Source organism: Penaeus monodon, chromosome 7, assembly GCF_015228065.2.
Source record: "Penaeus monodon isolate SGIC_2016 chromosome 7, NSTDA_Pmon_1, whole genome shotgun sequence".
Lineage (NCBI taxonomy): Eukaryota > Metazoa > Arthropoda > Malacostraca > Decapoda > Penaeidae > Penaeus > Penaeus monodon.
In genome coordinates, this window is record NC_051392.1 from 20,850,326 (window position 1) to 20,853,621 (window position 3,296).

The window sequence follows — 3,296 nt, forward strand, 5'->3', positions numbered from 1 at the left end:
TGTTGCTGGGGAGTTGCGGGTAAAACCCTTTGGGCATCAAACGTCGATCGTGGTCCCTTTTTCAAGCAGGCCAGGCTTCATCGACAAACCCCATCGGTGGAAGCCGCAGGCCATTTACCTCGGGATGTTCATTTAACATGCAATAAGTCTCCTGCAAGTTGCACAAAACGGTTTTTCCATCTGATAAAAAACTTTGGGTTTTTCTGAGAAGGTTTGTTTTTTGAAAAAATGTTAAATACCATCTACAATGTTTATTTTAATTCTCCAAATCATTTTTTAAATCCTATTTTTCTGATACGCCCCTTACAGGGACGGCCCCACTTGTTACAGCTTTAAATTTTGTGGGATCGGAAACCCAAAAAAAAGGGAAGCTTTCAATCGACCACGGGCTCGTCAGTTTTTTTTTTCTCCTTTCTGGTAAAACACTTCTTTTTTTGGGAAAAGGGTACTCGAGCCAGAATGGCGGCCCCCTTGGTGAAAAAAGTTCCTTAAACCAGACCGTCCCTTCCTGGAATTCTACATTGCCAAAACAAGAAGTGAAAAGGGAACATTTGGACATTGATATCCCAGATTGCAGGGTATAAAGTTTTTTGCAAAACATCGTTTTTTTGTTTAAATAACAACAGTACCAGTCCCTAAAGTTTTTTTTCCTGGTGATGTATTTCTTAGGAAAGGGGAACTTTCCTGGAGAAGATTTGACTTTCAAAATGGTGCATAAAACCGTTTTTTACCTTGCCAGATCTTATCTAATTTACTGGCAAGGAATGTCCACATTACCTCTGAAATATACTGATAATGTCCCTCGTTTCCGTAATCCAGAGTGGTCCCAACTCGTCCAAAACCTGTTTCTGCCATCTCCTCTCTTCAGAAAGTTGTTTTTGAAACATCGCCCAATGTCCTTCCTATGCCCATGTGCAAAGGACCACAGTTTATGCCCCCCCCTCGTTCCGGGACGTTTTATTCGTGCTTCAGTTTTTTCAAATTTTTTCTCTTTTTTGAAAAATTGAAAAGTGACCTCTTTCGTTTTCAAGTTTGACTTCCTATAATGATTCCAAGAAGATAGTAAAAAAAAAAAAAAATGGAAAAATTTTTGAATATTGGGGATTGTCAATGACTCTGCTCATGCCTTAAAGTTTGCGTTAACTGGCCACACGCTTGGCAAGAAGTTGAAGCAGTTTTTTTTTTCAGATAAAGAAATTTTCCCTGTTTTTTCGCCATTTTCTGACCTCGGATGAAACCCAGGATTTTTTCCATGGATGAAAAAGGGAAAAAACTTAAACACTTGCCCCTCCTAAAATTCGCGTAAGAAATTGAAAGATCTCCTTGGTTTAAATATAAAAGGATTTTTATTTTTCTGAAAAAATCGACAATTTGGAACTATTTCCAGGGGCAGTACAACCGAAATCATCACAAAAAGATTGAATACAACCCATTTTGCAACCAGGCAGTGGGAGATTTGGCCCACCACTCTGGCAAAAGGAGGTAATTAAAAAAGACTTGTCCAGGAAAAATGCCGGATGGCCGAAAGTCCATAGAGCCCATCATGTTTCTCCATGGTCATCGCCCCAGTTTGTGCTAGTAAAGGAAAAACGAGAAGATGGTAATCTTACGGTTTTTTTCTTGTGTAAGATTAATCGTAATTTGAAATGCTAAAAAACGATAAGTGGATTTCTTTATCCATTTACCAAGGAAATTGATGAAATTTCTGGGGATGACCCTTTCGTGATAATGCATATTTTCAGTATCTTAGAACGCAAAGAAGCCTTGCTTACCTGGAGTTAATAAAACGTTGCTCCCAGAAGAAAACCGTGAAGAAAAAAACGGGCCCTTTTTTTCAGGAGGGGTTTCCCCCCCCAGATTATGGCAGTTTTTCAGAACGAAATGCCATTTTGGTTTTGAAAGACTGGCTCCCTGGCCACCCTTTCCCAAAGAATTTATTCAAACCTCGTTTTATCTCCCTGTGGCTAGGAAAAACAATACTCTTAGCATATTTAAGATGAGGGTTTATAAATTTTTTCTAGCCGACTTCGAAGAACACTGCCCATCCATCAAAAATGAAAAACTTTTTTTGCCTTGGATGAAAAAAAAAGCAGGTTCTAAAAACTGAAAAAACTTTGAATAAATTCCCACCTTTGTTTGTAAAAAAGGATTTTTAAGTTTTGGGGTTTTCAGGAATTTTTCCTTGGAATGGCCATAATCTTCCCCGATCCAGAATTAAAAAAGTTCAAATCCATTTAATGAACCTTCCCTCCACCCAACAGAAACGTTAACCCGGGGTATCCGCAAGATTTTTGGGGGGGGATGCGTTTTTTGGCTTTCTTTTTTTTCCCCCCAAAAATTTCCCCCCAAAAAACTTTTGGCTTAACTATTAGCAGCCCCCATTTAAGGTTTTTTTCTCTCACAAAGAAAAAAGGCCCAGCCTTTTAAAAAATGGGAATAACAGAAACATGAAAATTTGGCCAAGCTTTTTTTTCGTCCAACACTTTCAACATTCTTTAAAACTTTCCCCCCCCCATTTACTTGCAAAAGACCCTAAATTTTTTGACCCCCTTTTGAAACTCCACACAACAGATGCTTTTCAAGAGTGGGGTAATAGGTTTCTTGGTCTCATGCAAGTTAACTCCTGAAGGGAAAAAAACCCCTGTGCTGTTTTGAAATATTTACTCACCGCAATTTTTTTGAGAGGGTCGGGGAAAAACTTTTTTACAGCCGGGGTTTTACCTGACCTTAGAAAAGCTCTTGCAATAATAGAATCCCTGGGGGGGGACATTTTTGATTGGCATATCCTTTTATGGTTAAAAATCTTTTTACCATTTTAAAAAACTGGATCACAGGCCCTTTTAACCCTAATATTTTTTCCCACCCGAAGGACCAAAGGTCCCCCGCGTTATTTTCCGGGGTGCGGGGGTTCCCATGAGGCCTTAAATTTGGAAATACTCTTTTACCGGCAATTGGTTTTTTTTAGGAAAAGGGACCCTTTTCCCAACCCACGTTTCCCCCTGAATCTTTCTTAAGCCGTTGATATTTTGGGTCTATTGAACCCTCATTTAAATAAGCTGAAACCAAAAACTGTTTTTTTAAGGAAGAGGCCCAACAAAAAAAAAAACCCCCAGTTAAGGGGCATGAGGGTTTAAAAATTTCCGGGAAAAGGGCCTCCTGCCCCTGCCACAAAAAAAAAAACGTCTACCGACCATTTTCTTTTGGGGGACGAATTTGAAAACTCAAAAAGGGGGTTGGGTTTTTTTAATATTTTAAAAAAGGTATGGTTTCGGGGGGGGAAAAAGATTTTTTCATAG